Source organism: Ornithodoros turicata, chromosome 5 (genome assembly GCF_037126465.1).
Source record: "Ornithodoros turicata isolate Travis chromosome 5, ASM3712646v1, whole genome shotgun sequence".
In the NCBI taxonomy this organism is placed as follows: Eukaryota; Metazoa; Arthropoda; class Arachnida; order Ixodida; family Argasidae; genus Ornithodoros; species Ornithodoros turicata.
Genome location: NC_088205.1, coordinates 79,864,175 through 79,883,676, shown reverse-complemented (window position 1 = coordinate 79,883,676; position 19,502 = coordinate 79,864,175). Strand labels below are relative to the sequence as shown.

General features: G+C 44.3%; 1 long non-coding RNA gene across 1 annotated transcript; it reads right to left on the bottom strand.

Moving 5' to 3' along the window:
- Nucleotides 1-4,984: 4,984 nt before the first annotated feature.
- LOC135394936 (uncharacterized) lies at nt 4,985-8,116 on the bottom strand. Its single transcript, XR_010422982.1, has 2 exons — nt 7,884-8,116; nt 4,985-5,314 (listed from the first exon to the last, which is right to left on the bottom strand). It is a non-coding gene; the product is annotated as an uncharacterized LOC135394936 (long non-coding RNA).
- Nucleotides 8,117-19,502: the final 11,386 nt, after the last annotated feature.

Sequence of the window (19,502 nt, the reverse complement as noted above, 5' to 3'; positions counted from 1 at the left end):
CAGTTCCCCAATATAGCGCTTTACTACATCAGAGCGCTACAATCGAGCGCTATTTTTTTCCTCCTCTCAGTGCTGCTATAAAATAGTCTTGTCGAAATATGTAGAGCCCCCGCGTCAACTTTTCAGCCGTCATTTGGAGCGCTGTATTAACCAATCTGGAGCTTCTTTCAGCGGTGACGTCGCGGAAGCTTTTGCCCACGCCACCTAGATAGATAGAAAGCCTGCGTATTGTCTTCTCTCCCTCTTTCGCTACCCGGACACAAAAAGTCAGAGTTCGTCTGCTATTGCGATTCACCGCCGTTCTGCGAATTCAAGACCACGCAAATGACTGCAGCTCATCTGGAAGACGCAGATCTAAATATTTAGGCAAAAAGTGCAACCAATTTTCAGAAAAATATAGACCGCTTTTTCGCTTTATTTTTAAGTTTTCCCATTTAGTACGCGGGGGCGTTCAATCACAGCTCGCAGACGACAGTAGTTCTTCTCCATGTCCACGACCGCTGAAATTACGTTCGTGATTGCCTCCGGCTGTTGAAAACGCGGTCCTGATTGGCTGACTCGTAATTGCTACGTCACGTGAACGAACGGCTTTTTGTATCTTGGTGGTTTCGGTTTCGCTCTCGGCCACTCGAAAGAGCAAGGTGGGCAACGACGTGAAAATAGCCACGAGCCTCATTGACAAAAGTGCCACGGTGCTCCTGCGTATACCCGATACGAAAAATAAATAATCACATGAAAGAAGTGGTGTTCTGAGGCTGGAACAACATAGAAGGGACAAATATGTGTCCCTTCTATGTTGTTCCAGCCTCAGAACATCAGTTCTTTCATGTTCAACAGTTGCCGCCTGCGTCGATCCCGTCGTATGAATGTGTGTATGAGTGAGCAAAAATGTAAGAGTGAAAGGAGGATGAGTGAGAGAGAGTGGCTGGTTTGTCCCTTCAGATGACGCACCCTGGAAGTCGCTGAGAAGGCGTGTTTGCTTAGCTCAATTGGTAGAGGCCTGGACCGGCAATACAGAAGATGTGGGTTCGAGTCCTATAGCTGGCTAACCTTTTCAGTGACTTTCATCTTTCATAAACAATAAGGTTGCGACGATATTTTGTATATCCCGCGCAGAATAGAACTATGTGAAAACGGCATAGGAGAAAGAAAAAGAACAGCGCTATTTTCTCTCGCCATAGAGCGAAGCGTTGTATACTCTCTTCTGTTGCCTCTGTAACAGAGGGGACCGCACAATTCGGGAAGGGCGGCAACAGAGTCCTTTAAAACAGCGGAACCCTTTGCATCATGATCCAGTGAGAATGCCTTCCTCCAAGGATTGCAACAGACCGACTTCAAAATTTGGAAAGGGCAGCAGCAGGCCTTTCAATTGTGGCTCTAAAGAGGCATTATGAGGAGGAGGAAATATCTGTTTACTCACACACAGTGACGCCCCCCGGGGCTCTACTTCTTGAAAGCGTTTCGATTATACGCACGGATCAAATATATAATAGACGAACAGAAGACACGTGCGACAACACACACAAAATGACATGTGTACATGACAGGACATGGCTGTGATTTAATTTACCTGCCCGTTAGCAACGGGTGATGATACGGGGGTGTTTCATATAGTTCCGCAATGTTGCTAATGCGGTCGTCTGATGGGTTTCATTTTGCCTCCTGATCTTCACGAAACACAGAGGTTGATCGTCCAGCTTAGCCAGGATGCTCTCAAGCCTTGATCGTTCTGTAGAGTACTTTATGTGTAATGTGTCTTGTGTGATGTCACGAGTGTCTGTGGAGGCCGATTATCTGTAGCCATACACAGGGATGGCCATCAATACACTTTTCGGGTATTTAAATATAAACACAAAATACTACATGTTTTCGTGTATTTAAATACTACGTATAAATACTTTATGATGAGAGTATTAAGACAGTATTTAAGTACTGTAACTACTTCCGTAAATACTTTGACCCGTCCCAGCACAATATTGTTTTAACCTAGTGTATACATAGAGCCACCTGTGGATGCATGTCTGCGGCAGACAATGTCCACATATACCTTTATTTTTTCGTGATGCAGTGTGGTGATTTCAGCATCTTGCGTGGACCGACTTTCCATCGAACCGAAACGATTCCTTAAGTGATCAATAAAATGCAAAGTGATGATAAGTGCAAAGGTGATTTCAATATAAACCTGTTGGAAGGTTGTTTCTTCCTCCCAATCACTGCTGTTGCTGCTTACGTCTTATAGTCTTTCAAATGTTATTTCTGATCCGACAAGGATAACAGTGAATAATAGTTGCACGCTGTTGGACCTTTTCATTACAAACAATGAGGCCATGCAGTGTCAGCTCTGGCGTAATGTCCTGCGATATCACTTGCCTGTATATATTTTCATTGCACCTTGCTATCGGTATCGCACGACTGACACACTATGTACAGCATATTAACGAGGTTGCCTTACAAAACTTCAAGTCAGCTATAGAACAAACTGACTGGACACGCGTCTTCGTTTGCATGTGTGTACAAGAAGCATACAACACTTTCCTTAGTATGTTTAAACAAATATATGATCCCCCTTAAGGCTGTGCGTAAGCCATGGATGACTACGGAGATTCTTTCGCTAGTTAAGAAGAAGAACAGGTTGTTCCAACTGTTTTTAGAAGATAGTAGTCCTTCCAGCCTTGCGACTTTCAAGAGATATACAAATCTGGTATCATGAGCGGTTAAACGTGCGAAGACTGCCTACTACTACGGTCTGTTCAATAACCTAGAAGGAGGCTCAGCAGTGTGGAAAGCTATTAATCGAATAATGAAACCGTTTCACGAAAATTGTGATGAAATTGTTCATAATGGAGTAAGGCTCCCTGGAGATGCACTTTGTAAGGAATTTAATTATTACTTTATAAACCTAACCTCTCGTCCACCACTAACGAAGAACGATGCTCATACGGCATGTTGTTATATAAAAGATAGTGTCGAAGACACTTCATTTGTTTTCCCCATTTCGGAAAATGAGGTGAGGTTAGCGTATACTAATATTAAACAGAGCAAATCGCGTGACTGTAATGAGATACAAATTACACCTGTCAAGGTTGTCATCGACGCTATTGCTCCTATTGTATCTGTATAACCTTGCACTTACAACCGCAACATTTCCCAGTGCAATGCAAATGGCCAAAATTGTAGTTCTGAGCAAAGGGGGAGACAAAAATATGTTTAAAAATTATAGGCGAATATCTATATTACCTGTTTTTTCTAAAGGGTTGGAAATATTATTATATAATCGTCTTACGAAGTTTTTTTTTTTTTTAAGCACTCAGTAATGAATGACCGACAGTTCGGTTTTCGGAAATCTCATTCAACGGAACTTGCACTACTTGCCCAGAAAGAATTGCTCATTCGTAATTTTGAGGAAGGGCTATACACTATTCCAGTGTATCTTGACTTCTCCAAGGCCTTTGATTTCATTGATCATTCGTTTCTTCTGCAAAAGCTTGAGCGTTATGGGGTTCGCGGTGTCACCCTTTCTTTACTAGATTCATACCTCTCAAGCAGATTACAATAGGCAATCACCCCCATAGCGCACAGAAAATAAGCTCTGGTACACCACAAGGTAGTGGACTTGGACCGCTCTTGTTTAACGCCTACATAAATCATATTGTCAATGCCACTGAACTCGAGGAGTGTTACATATATGCGGATGACACCACTATTTATTTCGCAGGCAAAAACTTGGTAGATGTTGTGGCTAATAATGCACTGGCTGCTGTGAATGAGTGGGCTATTAAAAATCGTTTTCTAATTAACAATGACAAATCCAAAGCAATATTATACAAGGCAAAAAAACAAACCTGTGCCCCCTCAGATAAACATTGCTCTGGGCGATCAGGGGATTGAATTTGTTCATTCTGTAAAAAATTTAGGTCTGTTTTTTTCTGCTGTCCTGGGATGCTCATATTGAGCATATATGTAATAAACTATCAAAAGTGTGTGGCATTATGCAGAGAAGCAGATGTATATTGCCTAAGCAGATCAAATTATTAATATACCAATCCCTCATACATTCTGTTGTGGAGTACATCTCGTGTGGAGTACCACCAGCTCACATAACCTCAGCAAAATACTACTTCTGCAGAAGAAAGCTGTTAGGCTCATAGAGGGAGTATCATTCTCTGCCCATACTACATCAATATTTAAGGAATTACATATCAAAAGAATAAATTCCTTATTAGATTACGTATTAGTTAGATCGTATCTAAGATCTGTTCGGGAAAATAACAGTACATGGTTATCATTGTGTAATTTACACAGATCCGACCTACCAGGCAGACCTACCAGGCAGAGCAATTTATGCCAAGTTCTGTTTCATAGGACGAGTTACAGAATGGCGAGGGTTCTCAACCGTTTCTTGCTTGCGAATATTAACATTACTCTGCTTCTCCCGCGAGCCTTCGCGATATGTTCTGAGTTCTACAAAGAGGTTTTTGTTCTGTGTTTCCGTCATATGTTGCGTTGCATACCACTGTACAACGTGTTGTAACCATTGCATATATCTCTGTTAGCATCAGGTCTTCTTTTTTACCATTGTACAGCACTAACTTGCTGCTGCGGACGCCAAATTCAAGGGGGTACTGCTCTAGTCAAGCAGCGTTTGCTGCTTTTTGGCGTACCTCCTCCAATTGTGCTGTAGCGCAAAAGGAAAAATAAATGGAAATGGAAAAAGTCTCAGGAGCAGCTAAGAGGGGACTAGACAGGACAGACAGACAACGACGACTCAAAACCAGGTAATGAACTCGTTATCGCTTCTTCCACTTGCATTCGAATTGTTCATTTGCTGGTTTTGCATGCTCTTCATCTCTTTCTCGTCACCTCTCAATCCATGTACTATTTATTAGAGCCAACGTTGACGTCCTCTCTGCATGCCAGTACTACATCTTCTACGTTTCAGAGTTTCCAGTACAGGGCCCTCGCGGCAACAAAAATGACGCACAACTATAGTTTGCATCTTGTCTTCGTGTTTATTGTATTGCACCTGAAAACTACAGGCTGTAGCTTTATGGGTACACAACTCCATGCCTAGCACATGTCGAATGCGAAGTCATCACTAGATAAGCTTCAGGCAGAGTGGGGCCTGTGTTTCGTTTTTCATACACCCGAGATAGCACAGTCCCCTCTTGATGTCTTGGTGATATTCACAAAGGTACACACAAAACAGCTCACGGCAGATGCTGCGCTGCCTTAACTGGTGATTGGTGGCCACGGTTATCTGTTCCTTAGGCTTCGGAAGGTCTTCTGGCGATTTTGGTACGCCGCCATGTTGTTCCTGCACGAGAAATATAATGAGTATAAAAGCGCCTGCGTAATGTGTGTGCAAAGTTATGTACAGTGTTGCCCCATAAAGGTCGTCCTGGCATGCCATGCATGTCAGATTGAATCCCGATATATCTCATCCCGACATTGAATCCCGATTTGTTTCAAAGCGACTGAGCGTCGTAGTACAGGATTATAACCCAATAGAAATCCCGTATAAAGAACAATCAAAATGACGGCGACACACTCTCCTGACGCGCAACCATGGAGGGAGGGAAGCACAGGAGCAGCCCCTCCCATATACCAACTGTTTCCCATTGAGACTGGCCTGTCATCCTTCGCAACAGTGTTGCCGCACGTGGACCAAATGTATCACGATATCGGAGGCTCAAAAAGCATTAGATTAGTATATATATATATATATATCACCGTGTATATATCACCGTCACCGTGGAACATTGACGTCTCGCCGAGACGCACTGTTGCGCCCATCCAAGATCGTGTCACTTCCCTGCGCCAGGCTGACGAGGTCCAAGTAGACCGAAACAGCTGTCCTTGGCTGGGAGGGCACGATCAAATTGTAAACATGTGCTCAACGTGCAGCTACAGAGCTTCAGCTATTTTTCCTTTGTATATATATATATATATATATATATCAAGAGGGAGGAAAAGCCATTAAAAAAATAAGTAAATGATGCTAGACGTGTTTGAAATTCAAACTTACAGATTAAAATGGCTTCTATGGCTGCACGTAGAGAAACAGATACTCATTGAACGATGCGACAGCACCAGAGGACACGTGTTTCGCCGTTACGGCTCGTCGGCCCTGGGTAGCTGCGCATCGTTCGGGATTGGCAAACCAGGGGTCACTCAGCGAGCGGAACCTATGGAACCACCCTCGTATATATATATATATATATATATATATATATATATATATACGACGGTGGTTCCATAAGTTTCCGGCACGAGGTAGAAAATGCGATTAAGGACGCGTGGCGCCATCTGTTGGAGGGCCGGAGCACCACCCTCAACCCTCTCCATGCTTTTGTCGGTTGGAGGGCGGCATTTCAAACAGCCAGGGCGCACTCTTCAGTTAAAATGAAAAAAATGGAGTACCGCGTTGTGATAAAATTATTGACAGAAGAGGGAGTGTTGCTGCACGTGGACCAAATGTATCACGATATTGGAGGCTCAAAAAGCATTAGATTAGTAATATATATATATATATATATATATATATATATATATGTCATGAGCCACTCAAAAAGAAATAATAAAAATCAGCTTTTAACACAGAGTCCTCGGTTATTTAAATCTACATAAACCAAGTCACGATTTGTCTCTGTTGTTTAAACCGTTACTGGTGCTTGATCGGTTTTCAGATCTTCAAAGGGCAGAACTGAATGTTAATATAAATTACAGAGCAGAAAACCTTCTCACGCCGCACCGCTCGAGTGAGGAATGCACAAGCACTGCCTGTACAGTTTTTTTCGAGCGTTCCGCGTAGCCACGAATGGTTCCAAATATGCTATTGCAACACTTGAGCAAGGGCAAGCCAGATGGCACGTGATCTAAGCTGGCACTGCGGAGGTTTCGCCACTCGGTGTACAGGGACTGAGCTTCCAGCTCACTTAGGGAGCCGAGAAATGCTACAGCCAAAGGAATTCCTGGGGCTGCCTGTCCTTCTCTCACATGAAGCGGAGCCAAAACTGTTATGGAGTGCGTGGACAATACAGGAGGAGGACAACACATGGAGTGTGTTGAAACTGCTCGGGACGCGAAAGGTATTCGGGTTATCATTTGTTTCACGGTCACAATGAAAAATTCTATGCTGAAGGTGAACAGCTTGGTCGTGAAGGTTTCGCGTAACCCGCCGAGTGGTACATATGAAAATATTATTCCAAAACCGGGAAGACCCAAGCGTCGAGTGCAACGGGGTGCATGGACGGTACGCGTATGTTCTTTCAAGGGCTTCCCCTTACCCGTCCACCCCTACTGCACTCGACTTGCACTACATTGTGCCGCTTAGGGACCTCTTGAGGCGGCAATGTGCCCGGAGGTACAGATCAGCCTACTTGTCTACCAAGACATCGAAACCTCCGGCGGAGCTTTATGGTTAGGCCGTCACCTACTCATCAGTAGATCTGGATAGATATTCGCGAAAATCAGTAGCTCTCATGGCAGTTCCGGGTGTTCCACCCTGGCTCCTCCATCTCAGTTATTCCCAGATAAGATGTATCTTGGGTACAATAAAATAAAAACAAAATGAAATGAGATCAAATAAATCGAGAGGTGTTGCAACAGTGACTGACTCCTCCCGCGCCTGCAACTCACCCGGCATCAGCGGTTTCGGCAGACGTGTACGGTGGCCACAGCCGGGCGAATAGTAGTGGGACAATAATGAACTTTTAGCTTGGTTCTTCACTAGTGCGGGTGTACAAAGAGTGAGAAGGAGCGGGAGATATTATCCGTACGGTATATTTAGCGGAAGAGAGAGGGAAAGAACGAAATAAGAAAGCATGACCGCAGGTCCCCACGTAACAACAGGCCAAAGGAAGCGTTCTGCTAATGCGACTTACCTGCTCATCGTTCAATCTTCCGCTGTCATGGGCAAGTGCAGCTGAATGCAAGCCTAGAATAAGCAGGACAATGCAAACTGGAGCGACGTGTTTCATCTTCAGATAGGTGTTGAACGTTCGTACTCTTGTCGTCGTTTTGTGAGATGCCTGGTAGAAAGGTACGCGTTTATATGGCCGCTTGCTCTAAATGGCGTTTCAAAGGATGCTGATGTCTTGACTAAATAAGGGCTAGAACAGACTCATCATGTGTCTGCGTGGACTTGAAAATATACACGACGTCTCAGCGAACGTGCTGTATGTCTTACAGCGCAAACAACCATGCCATGCACGCGAAGGCAGCAGGTAGACATAACATTAAGAATACTGATTTTACACATCCGTATGAATTCAGTTACACGGTATCACACGAATCTTTCGAATGTCTGCAACAGGTGATTCAAGCAGGCTCTGTATCATTAAGTGTTTCGCGATATACAGGGTGTCCCAGAAAACATGTCATTGAATTATAATTTGAGAAAAAAAAAAACGAAAGAAAAGAACTACACCACCTAGAATAAAGCTATTCACGGCATTTGTTCGAACTAGGTTTTCGGTAACTCCTTATGTGAATGTCATGTAACGTAAGCTTAATCATGTAAATTTTTAGAACTGAACTCGGAAATTTGCCAAGTAACGGTCGCTTTTTTTTACAGCACCAATGTGAAGCGCGTGCCGAATTTACCAAAACCGATGACAGGGATATTGAGGAACAATAGCCGAACGTTATCCTTCTCGGGGTACCCGAGACGACATTTTGAGCGCAATCGCTGTCAGCCCGACGAAAGGAGGTTCCAAACCCAGCCTGCAGATAGGGTTGCCACCAGGCCAGTATTATACCGGCGCGGCCGGTTATTTGCTCGCTCTGTCGGTAGGAAGGTGATACGGTTACCGGCAGCCTTTTGCCGGTATTTGTGGCTCAAGACCTTCCATAGAGGCTTGTGCGGGGTTTTCCCTTCAACATTCCACTACAGCTTGAATAAATTTGGAGCACAGACCCAACTCCGTAGTTTTCTCAGTTATTCATTATTATTATTATTCTTATCATTGTTATTCATTAAGTCTTGTGTCCGGAGGAGACAAGATCAGTGGTTGTGTCGAGCCAGCTAGAACTTAGGCCGTATACAACCATCATGAGATATCCGCCTGCAAAGAAGGGTTTGTCTGCGTCGACGTGTTTTTCAAAGTAAGTGGCAGTTCAATCCGGTTGCTCCAATACGATCCAGCGTAGCAATTTCTAGCATCAATGATACAGCCAGACAGAGGAACATATGTTTCCTCGTATTATCGTGAGCGAGTACGCTCTCCCTTTATCTGTCTCTATGAGAGTCTACCCCTCACCCACTACCCTTTCCCGCGAGCCTTTCCTCCTTTCCATCTATTCCACCTTCTCTCCCTCAGCCGGTATTCTTCAATACGAAAGGTGGCAACCCTACCTACAGAGTAGAAAAAGTGACAGTTCCTGAAATTGAGAGAAGGAAAGCAGGATCCCAGCTAAAGCCAGAAGCGATACGGTTGTGTTACCTTTCTGCGATGCCGGCGTGGGCTGGGTTTCCAACCTCCTCTTGTCGGATTGAGAACGATTCGTTGCGCTCTATTGTCTGGAAGCTCCGTACAGCATTTATGTTGTGCTATTTTTTCCTCAGCTCCTCAGCATCCGTGTCAATTATAATTAATTTGAGTAAATTCGGCACGCTCAACACATTGGCGGGGTAAACAAGTGGCCTTTACTTGGCAAATTTCCGAGTTAAGTTATCAAAAATTTACATAATTAAACTTACATTACACAACGAAAGAAAGAGAGGACACTTACATTACACGACATTCACATCAGAAGGTGGCAAAAACCTACTAAGAACAAATGCCTTGGTCCGCGTGATCCTTGGTGGTGTAGTCCTCTTTATTATAATTGAGTGACACGTTTTCTTGGACACCCTGTATTAATAACAGCGTTATGAGCGTCAACAGGAAGAGAAACGAAAATGTAGCTTGGAATCTTGACAGAAATTCTGAAAGATATAGTAGTGAACAGGGGACCCGGTCATTACGCCATGAAGACTTTAATGGGATGAAACCAGCATGGTTTCCCCGCCTGGTCCGGAAGCAGCAACAAGCGCCCTGCGGTTGTCATCTGCAAGCCGACGCAGTCTCCTCCATGACTATTATTTCGCAATGCAAAGAATAGACAGGCGTTTAAAAATATTTTTATTCAACTAATTCGACGAACTTACGATTACAGATCCTCGATATGTGCGACAACACTCATTATTCTACTTGAGGCACAACCAACATCGAATAGCCTTTATATACACACTAAAAACGGAACTTGACCGCATAGCACGTTGTGCGCCAACCATTGCCAAGAATGATAGGGTTATCGCTTCTCATTCGAAGATAGACAGGGGCGTACGCCTTTCTGTGGCAATTTTGATATATCCAAATTGCCACAAAAAGGCGTACACCTACATCCGAATCCGAAGCGATAACCCTATATCATTCGTGGCAATGGTTGGCGCACAGCGTGCTATGCGGTCAAGTTGTGTTTTTAGAGTGTAAAATACAAACGTTACACTATGTCCGTCGAATTCGTATCTGAGGGATAGAAAAGCAGTGTCAAAATCAGCAATACTATTTATTCTACCTGAGGCTCATCTACTCATCAACAACAACTACGTGAATGATGATGGCAGAGATATTTCTCCACAACAATTGCGGTGCATGTGGGTTTTTAAAAAGACAATGAACGGATATTTGACAAGCCTAGAGTCAAGCCTAGACCACGATCAAGAGCACGATCATTTTTAATATGGTCCCCTGTATACTACAGCATTCACACTGTGAAATGAAAATGGAATAGGCGTTCATTCTATACATTTATTTGACAATTATCAAGTGATTTTTGGCCCAAAACCAGCGCTAGATGCAGGTTGTTTGATCGCTTTTGCGAGGTTCAATCCAACACAGTTGCATTTTACCCGAGTGCATAACATGCTAGAGAGAACATGTTACACTACGCTGGTGGTGCTGCCGTCAGTATATATGTGAGCCCTCGAGCACCTTTGTGCATGCAATAGCACGGTACACAGTTCAGTTGCACGGTCATTTATTTCTATTACCTTAGCGCACAAGTTCGGTATTACGTAATGAGACCAGGATAGTCACCCTCATTCTTGTATTGGTATTGTTTTGTGCCTTGGTTTGATTTGTGACAAACGTAGCGGTGGTGTGACTTGGATACCGCCTTTGTGTCTGAGCTATGTCGTCAGCTTGTTGCGATAATAGTAATGTGTAGCTTGTCGTGTTATTTGTAGCAGTGTTTAAGGCAAAAGTGGTGTCTCAGTACAAGTTTCCTTATGGACCCACAGAAGAGTCGCACATGGCTGTGCACTAGGGCCCTGCGGACCGACAAACATGTTTCCGAGAGTTAGGCTCGGCCGGGTCACTCAACTAATTCCACACAATGATACCGTGTAACTACATTCAGACGGATGTGTAAAATCAGTATTGTTAATGTTATGTCTACTTGCTGCCTTCACCTACGTAGCCAGTGTAAGGTTGTTTGCGCTATAACACACACATCACGTTCGCTGAGACATCATGTATATTTTCAAGTCCATGCAGGTACGTCATGAGTGTCTTCTAGTCCTTATTTGGTCAAGACGGTAGCATCTCTGAACGGAAGCAAATTTTTCCACCACTGACGCGAGGAGGAGGAGGAGTGTCGTTGGGACATAGGTGGGGAGTAACGCGTTACAAAGTAGTGCGTTACCGGTAACGCGTTACATTCGAGTAGTGAAATATGGTAACGCATTACATTTGGGAGAAAAGTAATGAGTAACGTAACTTCATTACATTTTTAATAACTAACGCGTAACGGCGTTATGCGTTACTGCGTGTTCGGGAACATTGCTTCATCGTCTAAACTTGAATGCTTGAGCGAGGACCGTGCCTGCAGAATCCGGGAAAATCCCTGATTTTTTCTATTCATCTTCAACAATGAGAAGAAGGTCACATCGACACCCACGAAGAACGCAAAAGAAGGGTTAATGACCTACCCTGCTTGAGATGTCACCTTTGATTACCACCTCTGTTTTTCACTCCCTCTGGTATTTTTCGGACGAATGGGGCAAAAGCGGCAGAAAAATAGCCTCTACCTGAACAAGTAACAAAGTACCAAGGGATTGGCTGTTTGGATTTGTACTGTGTGAGATAAAAGGTCACCGTCTCTATCAACCTTGACAAGGAGCACTCACTGGTCATTAGGCGTCCTCTCAGCCCAACGGGCGAAGCTCACAGATGAAAATTTTGAACATCAACTACTTCTGCGTTGCAATAAATCGCACATGTAAGTTGTGTTCATGCGTAACCCTTGTTTGTGCCCAACATTGCTTGTATTAATTTGCGGAATGCACTTATGTGACTCAACCAAAAATGGTACATATTATAAGCAAAACCTCATGAAGTAATGGAAAAGTAACGGCATTACTGATCAGAAGTAACGGCGTTAGTAACGCGTTACCTACTACCGCAACAGTAACGAATAACGTAACGCGTTACTTTTGGAAAAAGTAGTGAGTAACGGTAGTGCACTACAAAATAAAAGTAACTTCCCCACCTATGCGTTGGGAGGAACCGGAGGAACCCGAGAGGTCTGCCTGCCTGATTAGGCGGCATGTTTCTCGGGAAGGGAAAGGTGGTGGAGAGGAGGAGAGGAAAGGGTGAAGTGGAAGACCGAGCGGAATCCGCTCGGGGGGAGGATAGCTGCGTCCATGGGCCGACTTCAGGGGAACTGTGCCGGCATACGCCTATTACACATCTGAGGGAAACCCAGGAAAAACCCCAGACGGCACAGCCGACCCGCGGATTCGAACCGCGGACCTCCCAGTCTCCAAGCGCACGCGTTACCGCTGCGCCACCGGAGCTGGTACCACTGACGCAATGTACAGAACGCGAGGATATACCGTGCTCCCTTGTGTCGAGTTTCTTTCTTTTTTTTTTCTGAGGTACGCCGTGGCCACAGCATACTATTCCCCTCTGCTTCTTGCTGTCCTTTCTCGCTCAAGTGAGGAACCAAGCCAAAAAATCATTATTGTCTCACCACTCTGCTCCCGACTGTGGCCACCGTACACGTCTGCCGAAACTGGTGATGCCGGGTGAGTTGAAGGTGCTGCAGGAGTCAGCCACTGGTTGCCACACCACTCCGCTTATCGTGAGATCTACACTGACACAGCACTCTTAAAAATGAACTTCACCGCATAGCACGCAACTAGCCATCCATCACCTCGAATGATGTCGTTATCTGCCCTGATTTGTTGAAAACGGGAGGCGTACGCCTTTTCTGTGACACTTATGCTGTTCATAATTGTCACAGAAAAGGCGTACGCCTTCCGTTTTCAACAAATCAGGGCAGATAACGATATCATTCGAGGTGATGGTTGGCTAGGAGCGTACTATGTGGTGAAGTTCATTTTTAAGAGTGTACTGGTTCTTCAAGTATTTCCTCTTAGAATAAGATTCACTTAGTTGAGAGTCTTCAGGTGATTTGTCCCGTTTATGTTCTAACTCCTTGTCCGCGTCTATTGCTGCAGTAAGCCGACATGATCTACTGGTTACATATCCCCTGTGAGTTATAAATAACAATGTCATGGGGAGGCGACGGCCAATCCCAAAGCACCCGTACACTCTTAAAAATGAACTTCACCGCATAGCACGCTCCTAGCCAACCATCATCTCGAATGATATCGTTATCTGCCCTGATTTGTTGAAAACGGGAGGCGTACGCCTTTTCTGTGGCACTTATGCTGTTCATAATTGTCGGAGCAGCGTTCAAGACCTATCTTTTCGCCGTACAGAGGAAACTGTAGTATGGTCACTTCTAGGGAGATACCCTACCAATGGTCGCCTTTGCTTTTTAACGTTTCAAAAGAAAATATGACATAATAATGAAACCGTTGTGCATTCATTTGTGTGGGTATCTTTTTGCTCTTACTTCAAACTGTTCCAACCGCGAAAATAAAATATGTAGACTGTCTGAATTGCAAATAAACTCTTTTTATCATTCCAGCCTGCTTTGATGATCATCATCAGCCAGCTGTTCAGTATGGATAGATTAGCAAGCACCACATGAACGTCTCGGGCGCGGTATTATAGCATAGATGTGACTTAGCTGAATATAATGTCTCTTTTGGTCCTCCACAACGGATAGGAAAACTTCACCACACGGAAAAACGTTATCCGAACCAAGCCTCGCGACCCACCCGTGCGCCGTTCAGCGTAACTATGTGTAGAGTGGGTGGGATATAAAAATATTTTCTCGCCCTTATCAAAAACTACCTTCTCAATTTTTTTAAATGCTTTAGTATAGATATTGATCTGTCATCTCCTACTATTTGGATTGTTCTCGGCCGACCGCTTCATTTTCAAAAATGACGTTGAAAATGGCCAACTTTACCAAAACTACGGCATTTGGGATTAAATTGGTCAAAAAGTATTGTGTGGTCGGCCTTCAAAACATGTGATTTTGAAGTATGGAAGGTCCAGAATACGCTGAATTTATTTGTCCCTTCCAGCTTGTGCGAAAAGTGCCCTTAGCAAGGGGCAAATTTGTAAGAAATAGCGCCAAAAAGCAGCCCTGTTTCGCTGGCCGAAAATGAAACACGAGGGAAGAACTTGATATTGGCAGAATGTTAGGGCCACGCTCTTTCATTCTATGTCACTAAAGTCCACCTAGACGCAAAACCCTGCTCAGTAGGTTACTTTTTTCGTAGCATGGTTTTCGCGATTCTGACGAACTTTGACCCCGCCTAGATCGACAACGGTTCAACATTGTCCAGTAAAACCCGGGAAGATATCTTTATTTGCAATAAGGAGTCCATGATAATTTTTGGAAGCAAAACTGAGGGGGGTCGAGCACGACCTTTGGGTGGTTTGGCCTGGAATGACCCAAGTCAGTTCTTGGAATAAAAAAAAGAAAAATGAACAGAGCAGGCTGTGCATTTGTTTTTCGTTTTACTTGCTGTATGGGATGGCATCTTTCGGTGGGAATGTTTTTAAAACCTACCTTCAATCGTAAATGATGCAATTGTTCACTCGCCCATTCGGAGATTCCCTTCCCTCTTCTGACGAAACAAGCGTTTGGACGGTACGGGTATTTGGACGGGTTGGGCAAGTTTTCCCCCCTTTGGTTCAGTTCGTCCAATGCCCACTACGTCCAATTTTTTTCGGACGTACTGAGTACTTGGACGAAATAAACACTTGGATGAATTGGGGTGCTACCGCTATCGACAAACTCCTTTTCCTCGTCCTTATCCCCTCTCACCAAGCTTTGCCAGCGTGATTGTGAAATACGTGAGGAGCAATATGAAGTGGCTTTGAGAATGGGCTGAATCATACGCATCACTGTCCTTTGCTTGAATTTGCAAATATACGCACAGGAATGAATAGCCTTCCGCTGTGTGGAATTAGCTCAGTGACCCGGCCGAGCCTAACTCTCGGAAACATGTTTGTCGGCCCGGGTCGACGCTTTGACATTCGTGTACTTTTATTTCGCCATGCAAAGAGCAATTTGTATTTTACTCTTCAGGTTGATTCAATTGTATGTTTGAGTCAGATGGTGTGTGCGCTTAATTCTTTCTTTATTATGCGTATGTTGATTCACTTTTCATATTCTCTCAATGTAACTATTTCTTTTTGTTATTAGCTCACACTATGTATTCTTAAGCGTCTTCTCATCTTCATAGGACTATCTGTTTGGTATGACATATATACGCTTGTTGCGATTTACACTGCATGCGGCACACGCTTGTCCTATGGCAGCTAGTCTCTCGTCTGTACTATGTTGTCATTTTTCAATCATAACTGTAACCGTACATCTACTATCATAGTCATTTCATAGAATTCCCAACATTTTGATATGATATATCATCATTACAAATTTTAAACTATGCTCATATCAACTGAAATCAGAGGGATTCATGAGCGCAGCACGATCATGAACAACCGCTGCAAACAACATTACACACAAAAAACAAGAACAAAAAATCAGGACGTATACAATTGTACAACACGGATTTCAGCGGTAGCTGTTGTGTATCGGGTTACTCCATCACTCTTCGGAGGATCCCAGGTCAGGACCGGCTGTCTCTCCTCCCTTCTGCATCGACTTCGCCTCAATGTGACCTTCACCCCGCAGTTCAAACACAGACTATAGGATATGCTTCAACCAGCTCGTGTTCCAACTGCGGCAGAGTGGCGAGTATTCAACACGGCGTCATCGATTGCCCTGTATACAGGTCGGAAAAAGCAATGCTCCAGTCCCAACTGACCCGTACCAACAACAAATTGCTCAGCCTTGCAACATTTTTGGGTCCTTGTTCGAACCCTGTGCAGCACCATCAATGCCTGCATTCGTTCTATGTGTTCCTGACGTTTTCTAACCTGCTTGAACTCCTGTGACCTCAGAGCTGTTGCCGTGAATGCCCCGTCTCTCTTCGAAAGAGAAGCGATAACCCTATCATTCTTGGCAATGGTTGCCGCACGACGTGCTATGCGGTGAAGTTCTGTTTTTAGAGTGTAAATAAAGGCTATTCGATGTTGGTTGTGCCTCAAGCAGAATAATGCGTGTTGTCGCACATCGATGATTCTGTAATCGTAAGTTCGTCGACTTAGTTGGATACAAATATTTTTTAATGCCTGTCTATTCTTTGCATTGCGAAATAATAGTCATGGAGGATACTGCGTCGGCTCGCAGATGACAGCCGCAGGGCGCTTGTTGCTGCGCCCGGGCCAGGCGGGGAAACCATGCTGGTTTCTTCCCATTAAAGTCTTCATGGCGTAAAGACGGGGGTTCCCTACTACAATCAACCCTCGATTTATGAACACCCTCGGTTCCCCGAAAAATCGTTAATAAATCGAGAGATTCATACATCGAAAATTCAGTTAACTGAGTACTATCGAGCAAATGCAACAGTATTTCCGAGTTGGGATTGTGTTTATAATGCCATATATTGTGTAATTTTGCTTTTGACCATGCCTTCTGCTGTATCAATCTCACAAAGAACAGACGTTAGCGCATTCACACTCTGTTTACTATGCAATACTAAATTGTTTAATTTTGCTTTGGACCATGCATTCCGCTGTGCCAATCTTGGAGATAAGAGATGTCACCACATTCACACTGGACTGGTCTCGGATTTCATCGGGGATTTTTAACCTCCGTTTATTAATCTCCGGGTGACAGCGACCACCTTATTCATCAACTGAGGTCAGGAACACTTGGTCGCACCTTGTGCGACCTCGGAAAACCCGTTTGTTGTTCGGATTTCGAGGGGTTAAGAACCGAGGGTGCAATACCTGGAAAACGTTTTGTCCGTTTAGGCGTCATTCATAAAACTACGGAATTATCCCTTTGAAGGTTTCTGTTCACCTCGGAACGATTCGTTCATAAATTGAGGGCAAAAACGCTGGGCAACTCCTAGTTGGTTCCCAGAAATTCCGTTCATTATTCGAATATCGAGGTTCATAAAACGAGGGAAAAATGAATGGAAAAAGTTTGGTTCCACGTGCTCGTGTTCATAAAACGAGGGAATTCATAAATCGAAGGTTCATAAATCGAGGGTTGACTGTATATCTTTCAGAATTTCTATCGAGATTCCGAGCTACATTTTCCTTTCTCTTCCCGTTGACGCTCATAACGCTGTTATTAATACAGGGTGTCCCAGAACACGTGTCACTGAATTATAATTAAGAGGAATACACCACCAAGGATCACACGGACCAAGGCATTTGTTCTCAGCAGGTTTTTGCCACCTTCTGATGTGAATGTCGTGTAATGTAAGTTTACTTATGTAAATTTTTGCGGACTTAACACGGAAATTTGCCAACTAAAGGGCACTTTTTTTTTACCCCGTCGATGTGTTGAGCGTGCCGGATTTACTCCAATTAATTATAATTGACACGGATGCTGAGGAGGTTGGAAACCCAGCCCACGACAGCATAGCAGAAAGGTAACACAACGTTATCGCTTCTGGCTTTAGCTGGGATCCTGCTTTACTTCTCTCAATTTCTGGAACTGTCACTTTTTTTGCTCTGTAGGATGGGTTTGGAACCTCCATTCGTCGGGCTGACAGCGACTGCGCTCAAAATGTCGTCGCGTGTAGCATAACGTTCGGCTATATTGTTCCTCAATATCCCTGCGGTTTTGGCATGGGTTTTGGTAAATTCGGCACGCTCTTCCGATTGGTGGTGTCAAAAAGTGACCGTCGGCAAATTTCCGAGTTGAGTTCTCAAAAAATTTACAAGATTAAGCTTACGTTACATGACATTCACATCAGGAGTTGCCGAAAAAAACCTAGTTAGAACAAATACCGTTGACTGATTGATTCTAGGTGGTGTAGTTCTTTTGTTTTATTTGTTTATCAAATTATAATTCAATGACAGGTTTTCTGGGACAGCCCGTATATCGCGAAACACCTAATGATACAGAGCCCTCTTGAATCACCTGTCGCAGAGATTCGAGAGATTCGCGTGATGCCGTGTAACTGAATTCATACGGATGTGTAAAATCAGTATCCTTAATGTTATGTCTACCTCCTGCGTTCACGTGCATGGCATGGTTGTTTGCGCTGTAAGACATACAGCACGTTCGCTGAGACGTCGTGTATATTTTCAAGTCCACGCAGACACATGACGAGTCTGTTCTAGCCCTTATTTAGTCAAGACATCAGCATACTTTGGACGGAAGTAAAGTTTTCCAGCGCTGACGCCATTTAGAGCAAGCGGACATATAAACGCGTACCTTTCTACCAGGCATCTCACAGAACGACGACAAGAGTACGAACGTTCAACACCTATCTGAAGATGAAACACGTCGCCCCAGTTTGCATTGTCCTGCTAATTCTAGGCTTGCATTCAGCTGCACTTGCCCATGACAGCGGAAGATTGAACGATAAGAAGGTAAGTTGTCGCATTAGCAGAACGCATCCTTTGGCCTGTTGTTACGTGGGGACCTGCGGTCATGCTTTCTTCCTCTCTCTCTTCCGCTAAATATACCATACGGATAATATCTCCCGCTAATTCTCTCTCTCTGTACACCCGCACTAGTGAAGCACCAAGCTAAAAGTTCATTATTGTCCCACTACTATGCGCCCGGCTGTGGCCACCGTACACGTCTGCCGAAACTGCTGATGCCGGGTGAGTTGCAGGCGCGGGAGGAGTCAGTCACTGTTGCCACAGCTCTCGATTTATTTGATCTCATTTCTTTTTTCTTTTTCTTTTTTTATTGTACCCAAGATACATCTTATTTGGGAATAACTGAGATAGAGGAGCCAGGGTGGAACACCCGGAACTGTCATGAGAGCTACTGATTTTCGCGAACATCTATCCAGATCTACTGTGAGTTATAGAAACCTGATGAGTAGGCAACGGCCTAACCATAAAGCTCCGCCGGAGGTTACGATATCTTGGTAGATAAGTAGGCTGATCTGTACCTCCGGGCACATTGCCGCCTCAAGAGGTCCCCAAGCGGGACAATGAAGTGCAAGTCGAGTGCAGTATAGGGGTGGACGGGTAAGTGGAAGCCCTTGA